The 20,988-nt window shown below is 47.2% G+C and overlaps 1 protein-coding gene and 1 long non-coding RNA gene across 3 annotated transcripts in view; one reads left to right on the top strand and one right to left on the bottom strand.

The window, feature by feature from the left end:
- ADAM12 (ADAM metallopeptidase domain 12) overlaps positions 1 to 20,988 on the top strand; it is a 353,192-nt gene that overhangs the window by 122,983 nt on the left and 209,221 nt on the right. The gene's annotated exons all lie outside the window — the stretch shown is intronic.
- LOC123577203 lies at positions 12,653 to 20,623 on the bottom strand. Its single transcript, XR_006701757.1, has 2 exons — positions 16,859 to 20,623; positions 12,653 to 16,638 (listed from the first exon to the last, which is right to left on the bottom strand). It is a non-coding gene; the product is annotated as an uncharacterized LOC123577203 (long non-coding RNA).

Below are 20,988 nucleotides of genomic sequence, written 5' to 3'. Positions count from 1 at the left end.
AACTGAAGTGCTCGTTGCTGCCGCCAATTGAAAATGAATCACAAATGAAGATAAATCACCCCTGAGCGTATAACGCGGAACAATGGGAAAATATTATCAGAATTGTAAAAATCTGATTTGCATGCAACTTCTCAGAAACATAGCCTTGCAAGCATAAACCGAGGCAAGCAGACTGACTCATGTAAGGGGGGGTGGGAGGGGTGGGGCGGGGAATCAGTCTAAGATTCCAAACATGTATGTCAGGAGATGATTATTGGATTTGAAAAAAAAAAAAAAAAAAATACCGCGTTTTACAAAGTATACCCCACCGGCTCTCTTTGCCATGGGGGATTCCAGTGAGCGTTTATAAAATGCACTGACTGCCAAGACGCTGTAGAGAGTATCAGTAAGACTGTTAATAACACAATTTACTAGGTTTCTGCCGCTTATATTTATCCTGCGCACATATTGTCTCCACTCCTTACGGTAATCTTACAAGCGTTCTTCCCCCCATTTGATACACGGGGGCATTCTCAGAGTGTTTCCACAGCTCAGCCCAGGCCCCGCGGCCGATGGGGGACAGCGTCAGAGTTCACTCAGTTTATCCTGGCCTTAAACCTACCTGCTCTCCCACACCTTCCCAGCGTCCCCCAGGCAGGCGAGAGGCCGCAGGGACCAAGTTCAGGCCATGGCCTCAAACAGCAGACGGAACCTTGGCCCAACATATATGTTATGTTTTTCAGGAGGGAGAGCTGTTGCCCGAGACAGAGATTCGGAGCAAAGGCACGTTTTCTAAGAGACTGGAGGAAACAATTTACTGAATGACATTTTTTTAGAAGTCGCTGTTATTTCCTAGCTGTGATTTTTTTTTTTTTTTTTAAATTGAGGTATAATTCACCTGGCCTGAAACTCACCGTTTTATAGTGTGTAATTGCTGTGGTTTTTAGTAGATTCACAGTGTCGTGTGGCCATTGCCGCTCTGCAGTTTTGGACCATTTCCTTCATCCCCAGAAACCTCATACCTGATAAGGTCACGTCCTAGTCCCCGTTTTCCCTGCCCCCACCCCCTGGGAGGCACTAATCCTTCTGTCTCTACGGATTTACCGATTATTCTGGACATTTCCTATAAATGGAAGTATGCGATATGTGGCCTTTTGTGTCGTTTTTGTTCACTTAGTGTCCTGTTTTCAGGGTCCGTCCACGTCGTAGCAGGTGCCAGTGCCCTGTTCCTTTTTCTGGCTTAATAATATTCCACTTGTATGGAAACGCCACACTTTGCCTATCCATTCATCAGCTTCTTTTTTTTTAATTATTTATTTTAAATGTTCATTTTTGAGAGAGAGAGAGAGAGCGCAAGCAGGTGAGGGGCAGAGAAAGAGGGAGACACAGAATCCAAAGCAGGCTCCGGGCTCTGGGCCTTGAACCCAGGGTTCCAAGGCAGGCTCCTTGGGTTGAACCCATGGACCGTGAGGTCATGACCTGAGACGAAGTCAAGACGCTTAACCAACTGAGCCACCCAGGCGCCCCTCCACTCATCAGTTTCTGAATGATTTTGATGCCACGATAAGTTTTGTTCCAAAGGGTTAGGTTGGTTAGCAAACCAGCAAGCTTGAGTCCGCCCCTAGCAAACATGGGCCATCGTCCGTCTAGCAACACCTGCGGCAGCCAGATCTCCAGTGGCTTCTTGTGGTTCGAGAAATAACATGGAAACTCCTGACCGAGACCTTCCCACCGTCAGCCCCTTGCTGTGTGTTTATTGTGTCCATGGTGGTTCGGGAGGGAGGAGGAGACCCACAGGAAATGAGTGGACACACACATTTACAATAAACACACAGTTATCAGTGAGAAATGTACTTTCAACACAAGGGAAGGAAGCGGTAGGAAAGAGGAGGGGTGGCTGGTCAGCTGTGCACTCTCCACATTCAGGCCGAACAGGTGGCAGCCAGGCAGACGGTCCTGGCAGGCAGAACCTTCCAGGCAGAGAACAGAACTCGTGGGGACTCTCAGGCACAAAGGACACACCTCTTTGAGAAACGAAACGACCGGACCCCCTGAGACAGCACCGCTCCTACATGTCGTCCAGCAGAGTTAGTCACGTCGATCCTGTTGCACGTTACGTCCCTGGTACCCATTCCCATAAGAGAATCATGAATCCAGAATCAGATGGTACCTGTTGGAAATACAAAGCTGAATAAATACTCTACACTTTAAATTGATTTCTAAAAAGTGCATGTCATCGCGTACACTCATTTATTTTAGAAAGGTAGGATTCGTTCTCAGTGCACCAAGGCTTTGGGCTAGACGTCCCCAATTACTCAGAAGGTTGGTGGTTAGAAGTCCAAAGAGATTTTTGCAGAAGCAGTGAGGGGAAGTCTGCTGACCTTGCACTGGTGGCATTTCCAGCAGATTCCCTGCTAGGTCGTGTCTCACAGAAAGGGCTGAATCCGCGCCTACCTTCGCAATAGGGCACCACTGATTACGTCCGAGGTCCATGGAAACGATGGGTTTTTCTTTTTTCCCAAACACCTTTTATTTCCGCAATTTTCATACCTCCAGTTAGAAAACATTGACAAATGATAGATACACGCAGTGCTCTTTGAATTAGTTCAGCCTCAAAAGTTAATCTTTAACCCTGACATTTTTGCTGGAAATGGTTCTCCCTTACTCCCACAACAAAAGAATAAAATGTTGACACAGTTTTCACTTCTTAATTTTGGTTTATTTCAGCTCCCAAGGTGCCCACTTAGTCAATGTGATCAAACTCATAGAACCTGAGGCCTAAATATTTAAGTCCCTGAAACCTTCTCCTTTATCTCCTTGTCAATGAATAATTCATTTGTCTGCATAGCCTCTGAAGCAGATCTTCTTTATAAAAGAAAAAGGGGGGGGGGTACGTAATAGACCAGAATAAATGCAGGTAAAATTTCAGGTTTGCCCTTGGAAGCTAAGCTAAGATTTTGAGAGAGAAAATGAGTTTTTGGTTCTCGAGGCTTCTTAGCACATAACTATGGATTTCTTTTAGGATCTATTGACTGGAAGTAGTAATGACATAGATATTTAAGCATAATACCACACCAATTCCTATTGTAGAGATTATATGCCATGTTGTGTTAATTTCTAGAACGTTCTACCAATTTTTAGACTTATCGCTTAAACTCTCAGGAGTTAACTTAAAATACCATGGTGGCAAGAGTTCGGGGACCTCGTTTTCCACAACATATGTGCTCGTCAAAAAGAACGAAAGTTGAATTCTTACAAAGAAAACCCTTTTAATGACTTTTTCAGAGGACTGTTTTGGATGACTTTTTTGTGTGGCCAATGGCCATCCTTGCAGACCAGCAAACAACCCTGGGGAAAACTTCTCTATTAATGTTCTTACTAGAACGAGGAATAGGGTAATGGGTTCCGCATCTCTCATCATCCAGAAAAGGAGGCATAGTGACTTTAAAGAAAATCTCCAAATTTTTTTTTTTACATTTCTTTATTTTTGAGAGATCGAGCACAAGTGGGGGAAGGGCAGAGAGAGAGAGAGCGAGACACAATCTGAAGCAGGCTCCAGGTTCCGAGCTGTCAGCACAGAGCCTGATGCGAGGCCCGAACCCACGAACCGCGAGATCGTGACCTGAGCTGAAGTCGGACGCTTAACCGACGGAGCCACCCAGGCGCCCTGAAAATCTCCAAATTAAATAGCCCAAGAGGGTACTTGTTTAAAGAGTGCTGGGAAATGTGTTAATAAATGCAGCCGCAGGGGGGGCCATGTGCTGTCCCCCATGCTGTGTGCAGTTGCCCACACGCATGGGTGATAAAATGCAGACGGGCTGTGGTCAGTGTTGCATTGTTTTAGATTCTCTGCAGAGGAGGCCCCGTGTTGCGTGCCCCCGCCACCGTTGTCTCTAGGGGCCGTCCCTCCGCCTGGGTGATGCTACCTCCAGGGCTCTTGTCCGTCCTCAGTGATCTGATCGCTCCTGAGACCCTTCCCGGGGCTCCTCCTGGCCGGTGCTCCCCCCACCCCCCCCCACACACCCTTCCACCCTACAGACAGACTGGTGTTTCCAGCTCTGATTTCTCTGGAGTTCCAGATCAGTCTGGTATTTTCTGGAAACCAGATTGTCCATACCCAGCTGTCCCACAGGATCTCAGCCTCCGTTAATCCAACACTAAGCTGTAGTTTCGCTCTCCTCAACCCCCGTTGTCCCCGGGGCTCCACATCTCAGGTTCCAGCATTGCCACTCACCCAGCGGCCCAGAGTCAGACCCTGGAGAGTTTCTGGAATCGCCCGGTGTGCTACCTGCATGCACAGGGCGTGCCGATGCCGGCTTCGGCACACCTTCCTGATTCCTTTGATTTTCTCGCCTCCACTGCTGCTCGCCTGGTCCCACCCGCCCCCCTCCTCTGGGAGCTGGACAGGTTAACCCTGTAGGTTATCTCCACCCTGGACAAAAGTGTTCTCTCCTGAACACAGAGTGTTCTTCCTCCTCCCCGAGGGAGGCCATGTGCCACCCCAGGATGACACTGATTCCTCTGGTGCAGCACTCAGAGCCTGCCTGAGCCCCTGCGCCCCAGCCCCCCCCCCTACCTGACCCTGAACTCGGGCCGTCCCCTGGGCAGCCCCTGCTTGTACCACACTCCCCACGGCCCCTCATCAGGCCAAGTCCCGCCACCGTGCGGGGTGGCTGTCACCTCCTCGCATCGCTCAGCTCCCGCGAACCTCCCTGCCTCCACATTGTACCTCCTCCCATCCCATAAGCATCCAGGTCCTAGGATCCCACTCTCCCATTCCTGGTGCCACCGCCCTGGTCGAACATCTCCATTATTTTTCCTGCGAGCCTGTTGTTTTTAAACGTTTTTAAACCAGTGGAGTCCCTTCCTTCAAGGGAAACCCAGAGCATAAAGTGGGGAGGGAGCAGGAACTGAGGAAGACGCTGGAGGAGGAGAGGGAGGAGGTAAATCGTAAACAGTTGCATGTTTATTGAGCCTGAGCCGAGCTGGTCGCTATGCCACTCGGGCTCTGGGCCTCAGCTCCCCTGGGACCCCGCAGCCCCGTGAGGTGGCAGATATCGTCTCACAGACAAGGACCACACTACACTGTGTGGGGGCGTAGATGACCTGAGGAAGGGGAGAGGTAGGGAGAGCAGAGCCACGGCACCCCCTCGCCCTGGGCTGGGTCTCCTTGCCCTCGTCCGATGCTTCTCGCTTCTTGAGCTTGTCCTGTCTCCCTCCAGGTGTGTTTTCTCTTGCCTTTGACTGCATTTGCACTGCCATTGTGTTGCTCCCTCGTGGTGACAGTCTCCTCAGGCTCGCCCTTGGTCTGTGACCACTGACCAATGGCGGCCTGGTCTGGACTCAGTGGTCCCATGGAGCATGGATGGAGCCTCTGGCTCTTCCCATCCCCCCCTCCAACTCCTTGGTGACCCTTTCCCTCTCCTCCCATGTCCTTCTGGCCTTAGTCACAGGAGCCCTGCCTGAATTTCCCACCCACAGCATGATGCCTTATTAATGTCCCGCTACAGTTAGCGGGCCAGACACACGGCTCTGCACCCCTGAGTCGGGGGGCTTCCTCCCGGGTAACCCGTGGTCAGACTATCCCTGCTTGTTTCCTGGTATGAACATTGATGTCATCAACCCTTCCTCTTTGGGGGATTATTCCTGTTTTCCAGAACTAGCTGACTCACCACCAATCTTGGATCTCTCTTCTTATTTACATGGATGGAAGCACATACAAATCTATACTTTGAAGACTAACCATCCACGTGGGCCAACAGAAGCGTAGATACCTATGTGCGTTTCTGTTTCCCCGAGACCAGGCACATCTTGAGTTTCGATACTGTCCCGTGTTTTTATATCCTTCGTGGCACTCAGCTCATTATTTGGCACTGACTAAGCTATTCCATAAGCAATGAAAGAATCATATTGTTGAACTATAAATGTTGCAATTTGATCTGTTGTCTAAGCCTGTGTTTGTGTGTTGGATCATGTGGCTTACATGCTGTGTAATAATAGAAAATATTTATATTGGTCTTTGCCCCAGTTCCTTACACAGGGCTCTTAAATCCTTTGTAATTTCCTAAGTGATAAGAGTGCTAGACACATCGTTTGTTATAATACTTGGTCTTTGACTCTGGTTCCTGATGCAGAGCTCCCAAATCTCTTTGAATTTCCTGGGTGATAGAATATCTTTTGTTCTTTTTTTATTTTTTAAGTTTATTTATTTATTTTGAGAGAGACAGAGACAGCATGAGTATGGGAGGGGCAGAGAAAGGAAGAAAGCATCCCAAGCAGGCTCTACACAATCAGTGCTGAGTCCGTTGTGGGGCTTGAACCCACAAAGCTGTGAGATCATGACCTGAGTCGAAACCAAGAGTCGGACGCTTAACCGACTGAGCCGCTCAGGTGTCCCAGAATGTCTTTTGTTCTAATGAGGGGCCTGTGTGTTGACTCAGGGATGGGGGCTGGCCACTAGAAAGACCAAATCACAATTAGAAGCTTGGAACTTTTAGCCGTACCCCTCAGGGCAGAGGGGCTAGAAATGGAGTTATTGATCAATCGTGAGTACATGATGAACCCTGCAAAAAAAACCCCGACAGTATAGGGTTCAACTGTATGAGCTTCTGGGTTGGTGATCACATCCATGTACTGAGAGGGTGATGCACCCCAACTACACGGAAGAAGCTCCTGAACTTGGCACCCTATGGACCTCACCCTGTGTATCTCTTCATTTGGCTGTTCATCGGTACCCTTTATCACATCCTTTATTACGGTAAACTGGTAAGCATTAAGTAAGCGTTTCCCTGAGTTTTGTGACCTATTCTAGCAAATGAATCCAAAGGTAGGGGCTTGTGGAAACTTGTGATTTGTAGCTGAGTTGGACCCAAGTTGTGGGTTAAGCTGGGGACCCATGGCTCGTGATTGGCATCGGAGGTGGGTGGCAGTCTTATGGGCCTGCGCTCATCACCTGTGGGGTCTGCATTAACTGTGGTTACTGTCAGAATTGAATTGAATTGAATTGAATTGAATTGAATTGAATTGAATTGAATTGAAGGACACCCAGCGGGTTGCTTGATCTATGGGGAAAAAAACCCCACATATCAGGAGTGTTGTGAGTGTGGTAGTTGTGGGAGAGTAAAAGAGAAACAGGCGTGCATTTTTCCTTCGTACGTGCAAATATCTGTCAAGATGATTGCCTTCACGAAGCGTTCTCCGCATTTGTATATTTGAGAATTGGCAACAGCCGTCTAACTGCCTTCAAAGAAACAAACATCGCTCAGGTGCTTTCTGTCTGCTTAAAGAGTAGTTTTCAGTTTCTACTGACATGCACGTTTTATCATAACTGCTGTTATTATAAACGCGACTCATGAGAACTATATAAAATACAGAAAACACAGATAAGCAAAAAAGAAAAAAAAATGGCACATAATCTCATCACTTTTTGGTGTGTTTCCTTCCAGTCTTTTTTCCGTGACATGCATGAGTTTTTGACTCGCGGTTTTCCTTGGGTAGGATTAGTGCACGTCCCGATTAGCTGGGGAATTTCTGCTGTGTTCAGCCTGCTGTGTGTTACCAACCCTGTCACTATTTCCCGCAGCAGGGATAGCTACGGCAGCTTACACTTTCTTTACCATAGAATTGGTGTATTTATTTTCTCTTCTGATGCATGCAAAGACAACAATGATATATTGCCCCCGGCTTAATCTCTTCTCGTTTTCCTTTATGGAACCTTTGGGATACAGAATTGTGTGTACAAAGGACACGGAATACCGAGTGCAATGTATGAATGCCGTTGCCACTTTATCTGTGATCGTAAATCCAAGAAAGCTTTACCGCAGCGTTAATGTAGTTCCGATGCAGATGGGGCACACCGTGCAACAGGCTAGTGAAGGGATTCCCCCTGCTGGGAACCTTGAACTCACAAATGTTCAGTAACTACAGGATGCTCTCCTTTCTGCTAGACTTCTAGACGCTCGTGGAGCTTCACGTTCTGATATCTCTCATCACGTGGTGGGTCTGCCTCCTGTGTCTCCACCCTCTCTCTCCTCGCCAGCTCCTATGTAGCCCATAAAATACACCAGCCTTGAAAACATGCCTCCTTTCCCCATCTACCCACCCACGGATCCTGCAGTGCTCCCTCGCAAGCTCACCTCCCTCCGTCCTACCGTCCCTCTCTCTTCCCTCCTCACCCACACCGGCCCTTATTCTCTATTTCTGCTACTTCTGTTCACTCGACCCCCATGAAATTTTCTGGTGCTGACCTCTGTGATCTGTGTTTGGCACAGCCCCTCAGTTTCTCCTTCTTCAGTGCCCTCCTCACCTGATTCCATGGCCCTGGGCTTTCCTAGTTCCCTCTGGTCGCCCACAGGACTCCTTTCCTGCCTCTTCCTCGGCTGCTCCTTCTCTCAGGTCTGAAATGACCCCTGGGGGAGACACATCCTCTGGCATGATGTGAACCCCCACCGCTTTGCTGATGGAGCCCAAATCTACATCTCTGGGCCCCCAGAAACTCAGCCCGGAAGCTCAGCCCCAGGCCTCTGGAATAGAACATTGAGGTCTCTGCCTGGGTGCGAGGTCTCTGCCTGGGTGCTTCCCACATGCACCGCAAATGCAGCATGAAGGTATCTGGACTCCACGGCTTTGCCCCGCAGACACCCTCCTCTGTGTTCTGTGTCTCCACCAAGGATCCCGGCACCCACCCACCCACTTGGCCCTCTGACCCTCTCATTTCCTGACATCCCATGGATTTTACATCATAAGTATTTTTTCCCTCCTTCTCACTCCTGCTGCAATTTCCCTAGCTCTGACCTTCAGCAGATTTCCCTGGGACCACACTGATAGCTGCCTAACCACAGCGCGGGTGGTTCTCACGTGATCAGCCTGTTTTGCCATGCATCAGCAGCGGAGAGCTGATACCTGAGCTGTTGGCCTGTGTGGCCGAGGGAATATGCAGGTGCTAGTTGGGACCAAGGAGGGGGCAGATTTTTGTTTTGTTTTGCTTGTGGGGGAGGTGGACATATGAGTTTCCTACTGCAGCTTAAACGAATTAAGTTTAGTGTCTCGAAACATCACAGGTTTATTATCTTCTAATTCTGGAGGCTACAGGGGAGAATCCTTTTCCTTGCTTTTTCCAGCTTGTGCGGGCTGCCTACATTCCTTGGCTCTTGGCCCCTTCTCCTTCTTCAAAGCCAGCAGTGTAGAACCTTCCAGTCTCTATAGCTCTGACTCTCCTGCAAGTCTTTTACAAGGACCCTTTGTGATTACGCTGGGCCCAGCCAGGGGATGCAGGATGGGTTCTCCCATCCCAAAGCCCTTCATTTAATCATATCAACAGAGACCCTGTGTCAGGAAAAGTAATATATCCACAGTTTCCAGGAATCAGGACATGGGCATCTTTGAGAGGCCTTGATTCAGCCTATGATGGGGCATAGTGGGGTGAGGGGGTGAGGGGTACCAATACCAAGAGGCTCCTTTGCCCCTATGAAGTCTCCAGTGTTTGTTAGACATTCAAGTGGAGATGTCAAAAGGCAATTGGTTGTAAATCTGGAATTCAGAGCTGGACAAAAACAGTTGGGGATCAAAAGAATATAAATGAAGGCTAGATTGAGGCACTGAAGGGGAGATGATATGGAAGAGAAGCAGGTCAAGGCCTGAGTCCTCAGATCCCTCTGTGTCCCCACCACGATGAGGTTGGCAGGAGGACGAAGGTCCCACAAAGGAGGAAAAGAAGCGGCCAGGGAGGTAGGCAGGAGATCGGGACGGAAGGTAGTGTTGCAAGGAGGTGAAGGAGAAGTGCTCCCCAGATTTGGCTGGGCAGCGAACTGGTGACCTTGGTGCCCTTTTAGTGGAAGCAGCAGCACCCCTCTCCCCCCACACGGCAGCAGGCGTGGAGAGAATGAAAGGTGAGGAAGCAGGTATAGCAAATGGGGCAGAGTCCCTGTGAATGGAGTGGGAGCTAGAGCTGGAGGAGAGGACTTTCGTCTAGAACGTGGGTATTATGAAGGCACAAGTGCATGAGGGGAAGGACCTATTAGCTTGAGTGTACTTTTCTCTCTCTCGTTTTTTTTAATGTTTATTTATGTTTGAGAGAGAATGAGGGAAGAGCAGAGAGAGAGAGACAGAGGATCCAAGGCACGCTGTGCGGTGACATCACAGAGCCCGATGCGGGTCTTGAGCTCATGAGCTGTGAGATTGTGACCTGAGCCGACGTCTGGCGCTTCACCGACTGAGCCACCCAGGCGCCCCGAGTTGCCTTTTACTACTGACCTCCTGTTTCTGTTCCCCTCTTTCCTCCTTCCAAAGATTTTTTAAGTTTCTGAAAAAGCCTCACTGTTATAAAATGCAGAGAGAAGGAGGTCAGATTTTCTAAGAGGGGGAAGCAGGTGTGGTGACTTAAGTGTCCTGCAGACATTCAGTGGCCACAGTTTAGTGGAGAGACTGTGCTCTTGTGGCAAAACTCAACCCCTAGTAGGTGGAAGAAATCATTTTTTTAAGCTAAAGCTATTAAGATAGAAGAATATGCAGATGTACTGTATATGGCAGGCAAAAGTCACAAGGGACTCACAGAAGAATGCTTCCATTTACAGAACAATACACCCAACAATCCCTTTTAAATTGATGCCTTACGTTCTTAATACAATGATTTTGGTTGCTAAAATCCAACTTGCAGTCTTTTAAAATGTAATCTTTTGCAACTTACATAGGACAGAATCCACTAACATTGTACGGATGTCCTTCCTCAATGTAACAGTAAAGGGGAAAAAAAAAAAAAAACAACGTTAAAGGGTAAGAGTGTAACATTGAATTCAATAAAGTTTTGATACTCAGAGCTGTTAACATATAAAAGCCAAGGACAAAGAGCAGATGACGCACTGGAAAAATTATTGTCAGCATAAATATAGACAATGTAGAAAGAACTTTTCTAAACCCAGAAGCAAAAGACGTTCACGCTAAAATAAAGATTGGCTTAAGGTGATCACAGAGTACAAATGACTAATGAAGAGGAGGGTGGACACTGAAGCTGATTCGTATTAAAATGAGCATTCCAATGAGGGACGGTGTTTCGTTTATCAGATTGGCAAACATGAAAAAGACTCCTCTTCAGTGTTGATGAGGCCACAGGAACGCGGGTAGACTCTGAACCACCCAGTTTGGCAGAATGAAACTTTGTTCACCCTTCGGGAGATTGGCAATCAATATTAAGCATCTTTATACCCGTTGAGCAATTTCACAGCAGGGATTTATTCTAAGGAGAGTAGCTCGTGTATTCCAAAGTGTATTCAAAAGTATATCCATTGCAGTCAGGTTATGATATTCACTGAAGATATATTTATTGCCTATCAACTCAGAGCTGGGAGCAAAGTTAGGTCCAGGGGAGATAATGGGGGGGGGGGGTTGAAACAGACCCAGCCCTTGCCCTCCCTCCCTCTGCACCTGGTATCTGAGTACCAATAGGTCAGTCAGCCATGACAGCCCAATGCCACAGGCGCTTGGAGGACTGGAGGCTCACCCAGAGCTCACACACACCTGCCCTGGGCTTGGTGGAGCAGGAGCAGGGAGCATCCAGAGAAGGCTGGAAGAGGTTACATCTCAGTCAAGATGAGAAGGGTCAGTAAGAATTAGCCGCATGTAAAGGACAGGTAGGGATTAGCCAGGGGCAAGGATGTAGACTGCCATGTTGGGAGTAAAAACGATGCTGCGGAACCATAAGCTGTGGGGCGCCGTGCATCTTGGGATTGTGGGAACCAGGAACCAGGCATTGAAGGCTGTAGAAGGCCTGCTTTTGCCCTTCAGTAATTAGAGCAAAAGAAAGAAATCTGCAAGAGATTAGAAGTCGCATCTCAGCACATTTACTAGACCAGAAGGTAGAACTCCACCTCAACCAGAGGATTGGGCGTGAGAAGGGGTGTAGCTCCCAAAGGAAAAGGTGAGCTTTGCAACTGGAAGGAGAGAGAGTGAGGGGAGGGGAGGGAAGTTCAGCGAGGAGCGGGGAGAGGAAGGAGGAAAGTAGAAGATGCACATATAGAGAAAAAGAATGGAAGGAAAGACAGGCATAAAAATGCTAAATAATGTTCTCCAGAGTACATTATTAGGAACTTGAAATGTCTCTTTTATAATTTTCTGTATTTAGTATATATTAATTTTATAATCTTAAAAATTTTTTTTAACGAGTACTACTTAGGACTTCATTAAAATGAATAAAAGGTTTAATGCATCTAACATAACTTATTCTTCAGCCTGCTACGCCATGAAGAAGCACCTAACAAACCCAAAACTGAGGCCACGAAGGCACAGAAACCAAAAACGACTTGGATTTGATTTCCACAGGCTTTTCTCAAAAGGAAAGTTAAGAGCCTATGGATCAGTTAATAGTTTTTGCCCCCCCGCCACCACACTTTTCTTTCCACCCCATCTCTACCTGCGTCCAGGGAAGGGGGGATGAGCCAAAGACATCCACATGTGCTATCACTTGAATAAGGAAACTTCTGGGCCCCGTGTTTCCATGCATGTGGTCACCCTCGATTGTTTTTTTTTTTCCTGGGCAAACCGGATAATCACAAAAAGTTATTGCATTTTCTTTCCTCCTACACCCATCACTTTTCTATTGCCTCTGACAACTCTTGTGTGCATTGCCAATAAGATTTTGTATCCTAAAAATATCCCATAAAATCTCACTTCACATAATCACTGGATTTACAAATAGATTTATTATGTACTTGAAAGGAAAGCAGCCTTTTTCATTTAAGGAACAGAGGAGGCTTGGACACAGCAGAGTAGATGGTGTGCGAGTGGGACCTGTCTTTACTGTAGATCGTGATTTATGGACGGAAAAACAAATATAAAGTTCACCCTTCCTCTTGATAATGAGAACTTGAAAGTGCTCTGGGGAAGGACAAATATGCGTAACTAAGTATTTCATTTAGTATGAAATTGTCCTGCATTTCTAGAGTGTAAAAATACCTACCAGAAACATGACTTCTAATCATCTAGTATGAAATAGACTTAGGAGTAGGATGGTTTCCATTTAAGTATTTCCAAAACACATGTGTTTAAAAAATATAACTAAACCTTCTCAGGGTTTTAGAAAAATTAAATCCTTCTATCTGAGCCCAACATTGTACATTTGAAGTTACTTTCAGAAAATCTGTTTCGCTTCTGTTCCTACAGCTGCCAGATCTTGGGCTTGAATGAAATGATCTCTGGGAATCATGCCTTTAATAGAAGCTGAATGGAGGAGAAACCCTAGGGCACACTTTCATGTATCAAGAACTCTCCCATTCTAAGTGTTAAGCTTTTATTAACAGCAATTATTTGCTGGTGCATTGGGGGCATTCCCAAGACGTTGTGAACTTGCAGTGAATGTTGATCTGCCAAGAGGACTTGGGCAGCGTCGGGGCATGCGGGGCCCCCACGTGGCCAGCTGGCGTGCAGTCCCTGGTAGGCATCCTTCTGTCTATATTTCGAGTGAGGACTTGGCCTCCCTCCCCTGGCTTGTGGAAGCTCTTCTCCTCCCAGACCACAAGCCCTGACTCAGGGATGTCGCCACGGGAAGGCGCCCACCCACACCTCCTCCAGGGACCTCGAGGCTTCGGGGATGTGCTGAGGGTGGGCCCGTGTGGGGGCTGTCAGCCCTCTGCCTGGGCCTTTTCCCTCTCGCCCCCTTCCCTGCTTCCAGCTCTCTTTTGGTCTCCCAAAAGTATCGTGATGTTTGTTTTCCGGTCCCTTTGGTTTTTTCTTAGCCTTGTGAGCATGTCAGGATTATACGGTGGCGTCCTGGGAAGGAGAAATTGAGAGAGATGATTGGCATCTCTCCAAACCAGCCCGCTTTTTGCCAAGAGATGGTCTCCTTCATGAATCTGTGCTTCTTCAAACCTGGACATGACTAGGAACCACTGGGGGTATTATAGGTGAAATGCAGATACTGAATCAGTAGGGCTGTGGTGGGGCCCGAGAACTTGTGTTTCTGGCGGGCTCCCAGGTGAGGCACAGGTGCTGGTTGGCCCATGTTTTGAAGAGCAGTGGTGCTGCTTGCAAAGGATGCTCTTGCAAGTGGATGAACGAATCCATGTAAGGGGCTGAGCAAAAGGCCTGGTGGGTAGTAAGTGCTTAATGATGAGCTGTGGCGATGATGGTGATGAGGCTAATAGCACAAAACGGTTATCTCAATAGAAATAACATTGTCGGTTCTGCCACAGGATAAGGGGTTGTTTTCTGAGAACGAGCATCAAGGAAAACAGAGCGCAGGAATTCATTCATATTGACCAGTAAAGATGTGTTCATAGTGATGCCCAGGGATGTAGCACGGCTTGCCAGCCAGCCCAAGTTCTTTAGACTGTAAGTTCCAGAGGCAGATGCTGAGCCAGTCTTTGTTATCCCCGTGTCCTGGCACCTTGGCCAGAGTGCCTGGCACATAGTAATCTCTCGATAAATGTTGGCTCCTGTCTTCATTTGCTGAGCACTTACTCTATGCCAAGCACTCCCCATGCATTTTTCTCCTTTTACCTTCACAGCAGGCTTGGGAGGGTGTGATTGTGAATTCCCTTTCACACATGTGGAAACTAAGTCTTGGCCAAGGTCACTCAACGGGCTGGGGCAAAGGCCGAATTCAAACTCGGGCCCATCGGATTCTGCGGCCCAAACCCTTTCCCCCGGGCCCTCCTGGTCCTGCCGTGATAACGGAAGGATTTGGGAGGAGGGCTGCCACCAAGTGTGCATCAGCCTTGCCCAAGGGACCCTCAAAACCTTTGCCCATGTGGTCAGCAGGCGGGTCATGTGGCATCTTCCGACCAGAGTTCTCATCGGCGACACCCGCGTGCACCCTTGCCCTCCCTTTGCTCCTGTCCCTGAACTCATCCTTCCTTCCCACATGGTTCTGATTCTGTCCTGGAGAGATGTGTTCAGGCAGACATCCAGGGGCTGAAAGAACAGCCTCAGACCCCCGGGAATCACACAGATTATTGTTCCCTTATCCAGCCGTCATCTCTAACTCCTCTGTGCATGTGCGCAGAGCGTGATCCTGGCTTGCAGGGACTGTCTGTGCCGGGGTCCTGGCTCGATGGCTGGTACGCAACAGGATGCTCATCCCTGCTGCCCTCGTCTGAAGGTGCTCGGGCCACACCCGAGGTGACCATTTCAGGTTTCGAGGGGAACTTCGCTCCGCACCCCCGTTTCTGTTAAAGTTGGGAAAAGCTTCGATGTCGTTCCATTTGGGAGGCAGCCAGAATTATCGTGCAGTGGACTCTTACACCCTGTTGGGAGGTTATGGTAACAGTCGCTCTGGGACCCTGGGAATTCCCAGCTGCAATTCCAGAGAGCTCAGAGAGGAGTGGTGTTTCCAGCCGTGTTTCCACAAACCGTGGCTCCTCTTGAAGCCTTTGCTCATTTGGGTGCTAAAAGCTGAGAATGGCATGTCCTGAGGTTTCCTCTGGTTATCAGGCTGGCAGACAAGACCAGCCTGCTCTGTGAAGGGGGCTCCCCCACCCCCACTCGGCATCCCAAATGCATGCTCATTTCGCAACCCCATGTGTGAAACACGCGTACCTCCCCCTAGTTATTTGGAGAAGTCCGGCTCCCAGGTGAAAAGGAAAAGCCCACTGCTTCTCCATATCATCAGGCAAGATAACCCAAGGACCCAGGAAGCTCTTGTGCTGACCTTACGTGAATTTGCTGGGTGACCTTACATGGGTTTCTTTGCCTCTCTGGGCGTCCTCACCTGTAAAACGAAGGCACTTAACTGGAAAACCGTGCAGAGATCAATTCAGCTTTGAAACTCTGCAACTGCCTGAGTGGAGTCCTTGAGCATGTGACATATTTTTAAGTAATTCCGATTATTTCCACCTCCACTCCCATGCTTTGTAACCTCAGGATGTGGCACGTAACAAGGGAATTGTGCTTTACCAAATGCAGCCGGCTCTCTTCCTCCCTTACCCGGGGGGTTGAGGCCAATAGCGTGAGATGGGAACAGCCGGGAGCTTGCTGGTCCACAGAGAAGCTTCTGCCTCAGCCAGTGGGAACGAAGAGAGATGAGATGCCTCCCCACCTCGTCCCGCGGGTGCTTCCTTTATAAAGTGCTGCTCTTTACCCCCACGCCTGACTCACAGGTGTGGAAAGCCAACCTGTGCCCGAAACAAAAGCCAGCCTTGCGAAGAGGGAGGCTGGCAGGGGCTGGCTTGCCTCTGGTACATCCCTGATGCCCAGTTTCCCCGACAGCTGCTTCCCTCTCTCCTGCTGCAGCGGCCTGCCTGGGACGTGTGCGAGGCCACCTTGCTTCTGCCCGGCGAGCACCTGTGCCCGGGCCTGACGTGGCCACTCGCCGACACCGTAACGGAGTTAAGAAGGGAAGCTGTGGGCTGCTTTTCTGTATGTGTGGGGTACAGATCTTCTGGTGCTGCTGGAGAAACCCTTCTAAAATCGCTTTTATTGTTCTTTCTCAGATTTGAGTTGCGTCCCTTTAAAAATCTTATATAGCTACCTAAGAGGTTCTCAACTCCAACATTCGAGGACGTTTAACATGGAAGGCCGTTCTTGATTCTATTGGACGTGGTGTTTATGGCAAAGGTAGACAGGGGAGTGGTTTCCGTGGAGGAATAACACCCATCCTCGATTAGTGTTCAGATTCCTGGTACTTGTAACCTTGACTGATTTGGGAGAGCAGAAGAATGTGGCAGGCAGAAGCTGAAAGGTGAGAAAGACTTCGTTGAAATCAAATTTCACTCTGTCAGAGGGTTATAGTTTAGACTAGGGAAGCAAGAACTACTTGGATTGAATTATACGAGGTTATTTCGAGTTGTGCTTATTATAGACAGAGTACCTCCCCCGTAAACTGTATCCTACCTAAAGGGAGGGACTTGGGGGATTTCCACAAGATGGCAGCCAACGAAGGTTCTGAACTCACCGTCTCCCATGGACACACCAATCCTGCAGCTACACACGGGTCATTTCCTTCTGAAGGAGAGCTGAAAAGTGGATGAGCTCTTTTTCTACAACAAAGGATAAAAAGACTACATCAAGACAGGTAGAAAGGGCAGAGATGTGGCCTCAGCAAAACCTCACCCCCAGCATAGAGATGTGCAATGAGAAGGGATGTCACAGACCAGGAGGCAGAACAGATGCCTCTCCTGGAGGAGCAGAGCGAGGGGTGGGTACCCCACATCTCCAACCCCTGGGACCTGCACCAGACAGATGAGTCCCCAAAACATCTGGCTTAGAAAACCAATGGGGCTGGGGCGCCTAGGTGGCTCAGTCGGTTGGGCGTCCAACTTCAGCTCAAGTCATGATCTCACAGGTTGTGGGTTCGAACCCCGCATTGAGCTCTGTGCTGACAGCTCAGAGCCTGGAGCCTGCTTCAGACTCTGTGTCTCCCTCTCTCTCTGCCCCTGCCCTGTTCATGTTGTGTCTCTGTCTCAAAAATAAATAAACATTAAAAAAAAGAAAAGAAAACCAATGGGGCTGATGTCCAAGAGACCCAAAGTGCTACAGGACACTGAGATTCCCCTTTTAAAGTGCTTGCCGTGGTCTCACTTGTCCAACGACCCAGCGGAAAAAATTGCAGATGGGAGAGCGCCTGGATTATGTGTGAAGGAAAAGGCATTTGCTAATCCAGCAGCATCCGCTGCAGGGTCAGGGAATAGTTGAAACTCTCCCCGGAGATGGAGAGGCTGACGAGCTTGGAAGTGGCACCCTCCCACCACCTTGCTGAGTGAAGCATGGGCAGGTGGCTGTGGTACCGTCCCACCGCCTTTCCAAAGCCAGGTTAGTACCAAGGGTTGATGCAACCTCCCGTCAGCTAGCTAAAGTCGGCCAGTTTGGATACGAGTGACACTTCCCTCAATCCCTGGGCTTAGGCTGACGAGTATAAGCAGTGGTGGTAGCATCCTTCTGTCTCATCTCACAGACAAACCACTCTCCCACTGCATTCCTAAAGCCTATGGGCACACGTGCCATCAGGGAATTTATTTTCCCACCACCTTTCTGAAGCCAGGGAGTGTGCCCCAACTTCTACATTCTCCTGCTGCCCAGCTAAAGCCTCCATGTACGTGCAGTCCACACAGGGGATGCCCCTTGATCTCCTGGCCCTGGTGACCAAGAAGGCTGGCATTCCTGAGCTCCCCTGGGAAAGTAACAATTAGAAAGATAGTTCTCAACAGATCTCCACCGCCAGGACACTGCACAGACAACAGACTGAAACACAACCCCGGTCTTCCTGTGAAAAAAAAAAGTATATTTACTTAGCCAGGAGCTTCCTGAGGGACAGGCTTCAGGTTTCCCACATATCTGCAGGCTAAGGAGGCAGAGAACATAAGCAAGAGACACCATCCTCTCTCACTGCCTTGGCCTCACTACAGCTTGACAAGACCTCCCAGAAAGGAGCTTATACAGTCATGTGGAGTCTGGATTTTTATAACTGTCACTCAGTGGACACCTCTAGGTCTCCCGGTATGGAGGCCAGCAGGGATTATGATCTCACTGGGTGTATATATTTGCATATATTAAAAGTTGCTGCCCGAGGGTCTGGCTTCCAGTCCACCTGAAACTAGGTGCTAAATGAGATTCCTCCCCTTGGAACATGGACATGTCTTGGCACATCGTCAATAGTGGGGACCTACTAAGAATAAGTGTAGACAATCACAAAGGTTAAAGAGACAACCAAGAACTAGGGGAGGTCTAATGAGAAGGTTCATCACCTACACAGGTCCACTGTTTCAAGAGTGAGAGAGGTGGCTGTTTCACCTATCAGAAATAAAACACAGAGGGGCACCTGGGTGGCTCAGCCAGTTGAGCATCCAACTTCAGCTCAGGTCATGATCTCATGGGCTCATGAGTCCAAGCCCCACATAGAGCTCTGTGCTGACAGCTCAGATCCTGGAGGCTGCTTCAGATTCTGTGTCTCCCTCTCTCTCATCCCCTTCCCCATTCTCTCTCTCTCTCTAAAAAATAAATAAACATTAAAAAGAAGAAACAAAACACAGAGAGTCAAGCAAAATAAAGAAACAGAAATATGTTCCCAGTGAAAGAACAAGACAAGACCTCAGAAATGGAGGTATGGAGATAGGTAATCTACTTGATAAAGAATTCAAATAATGTTTCTAAAGATGCTCATTGAATTTAGGAGAACAGATGAACACAGTGAGAACTTCAACAAAGACATAAAAGACATAAGAAACTGCCAAACAGAAGTCACAGAGCTGAAGAATACAATAATGAACTGAAAAATACTCTCAAGGGGTCAACAGCAGACTGGATGAAGAGTTTTGGAAAGTGTTCAAATTTAAGTTGTTATTAACTTAAAACAGGCCATTGTATACAAAAGGTGATATATGTGAACCTCACAATAACCACAAAGTAAAAACTTCTAGTAAATACACAAAAGAAAATGAGAAATGAATGTAAATGTAGTACTAAAGAAAATCATCCAACCACAAGAGAACAGAGAAAAAGAAGGAGGAAACAGGAATTGCAAAAGCACCCAGAAAACAATTAACAAGATGCCAAAAAATGCATACCTTTAAATAATTACTTTAAGTGTAAATGGACTAAATTCTTCAATCAAAAGACAGAGTGGCTGAATGGATAAAAGAACAAGACACATCTGTATACAGCCTACAAGAGACTCACCTCAGAGTAAGGACACACAAACACTAAAAGTGAAGGGCTGGAAAAAGATATTCCATGAAAATGGAAACAGAAAGCTATTATAGCTATACTTAGATGAAATAGACTTTAAGCCAAAGACTATAATAAAAGACAAAGATAAGCATTACATAATAATAAAGGGATCAATCCAGCAATAAGATATAATATTTATAAATAAATATGCATCCAACATAGAAGCACCAATATAGACAAAGCAAATATTAACAGATCTAAAGGTAGAAGTTGACAGTAATACAATAATAATTGGGGACTTTAACACCCTACTTACATCAATGGATAGATCACCCAGACAGAAAATCAGTAAGAAAACATTGACCCTAAATGACACATTAGACCCGATGGACTTAATAGTTAAATGCAGAATATTCTATCCAAAAGCAGCAGAATACACATTCTTCTCAAATGCACATGGAACATTCTCCAGAACAGATCACATGTTAGACCACCAAACAAATCTCAGAAAGTTCAAGAAGTCTGAAATCGTGTCAAGCATCTTTTCCAACCACAGTGGTATGAAACTAGAGGTCAAATACAAGAGGAAAACTAAAAACTAAAAATATGTACAGATTAAACAACATGGTACCGAGAAAACTACTTGGTCATAGAAAAAATTAAAAAGTTCCTAGTGGTAAATGACAACAGAAATATGACGTATCAAAATCCATGGGATGTAGCAAAAGTAGAGGGAAGTTCATAGCAATACATCCTACCATAAGAAACAAGAAAATCCCAAATAAACTATTTAACTTTACACCTGAAGGAGCTAGAAAAAGAAGAACAAATGAAGCCCAATGTTAGTAGAAGGAAGTAAATAATTAAGGTCAGCGTGGAAATAAATGAAAAAACTAAAAGACAATCAAAAAGATCAATGAAACTAGACCTGTTTCTTTGGAAAGATTAAGAAAATGGACAAATCGTTAGCTGGACTCACCAAGAAAAAAGAGACAGGGCTCAAATAAATAAAATCAGAAATGAAAGAGAGAAGTTACAGCCGATACCACAGAAACACAAAGGATCAAAAGAGACCATTCTATAATTATATGCCAACACTGAACAACCTAGAAGAAATGGATAGATTCCTATAAACTTAAATAATCTTCCAAGACTGAATCATGAAGAAATAGAAAATACGAGTAGACCAATTACTAGTAAGGAGATTGAATCAGTAATCAAAAATCTCCCAACAAACTAAAGTCCAGGACCAGATGGCTTCAGTGGGTGAATTTTATGAAACCTTTAAAGAAGATTTAATACCTATCCTTCTCAAACTTTTCCAATCAAAGAGGAGGCAATGCTCCCAAACTCACCGTATGAGCCCAGCATTACCCTGAAACCAAAACCTGAGGACACCACCATCAAAAAAAAAAAAAA

This window comes from Leopardus geoffroyi, chromosome D2 (assembly GCF_018350155.1).
Source record: "Leopardus geoffroyi isolate Oge1 chromosome D2, O.geoffroyi_Oge1_pat1.0, whole genome shotgun sequence".
NCBI classification, from domain to species: domain Eukaryota; kingdom Metazoa; phylum Chordata; class Mammalia; order Carnivora; family Felidae; genus Leopardus; species Leopardus geoffroyi.
This window is presented reverse-complemented; position numbering and strand designations above follow the sequence as displayed.